The sequence below is a fragment of the Arachis duranensis genome, chromosome 6 (assembly GCF_000817695.3).
Source record: "Arachis duranensis cultivar V14167 chromosome 6, aradu.V14167.gnm2.J7QH, whole genome shotgun sequence".
NCBI lineage: Eukaryota > Viridiplantae > Streptophyta > Magnoliopsida > Fabales > Fabaceae > Arachis > Arachis duranensis.
This window is the reverse complement of record NC_029777.3, coordinates 89,629,754-89,630,092: the sequence shown is the minus strand read 5'-3', so window position 1 is coordinate 89,630,092 and position 339 is coordinate 89,629,754.

The window sequence follows — 339 nt, the reverse complement described above, 5'->3', positions numbered from 1 at the left end:
CAATGCATACTCTGAGTTTGTGCCTGTGCTAGTTAGGGTATCTAACTGATACATCTAGCATGAAGTCCATGAGTGTACCTTTGGTACTTTGAAGCACTATACTTCCGATATTGAGACTGATCAACATGATATCGATTGTTTGGTGTGTATAGGAACCAGATGGCACCTCGTGGACCCGGTCGGGGACGTGAGAGAGATCGTACTAGCACGCAGGAACCGGAAGTCAACCCGAATAACCCGGTAAACCTTATGGCGGCATTGGAGAATATGGCTACTGCTATGCAAGCCACTGCGGAGGCTCTTGGGCAACAGATAAACAATAATGGCAATGGCAGAAGG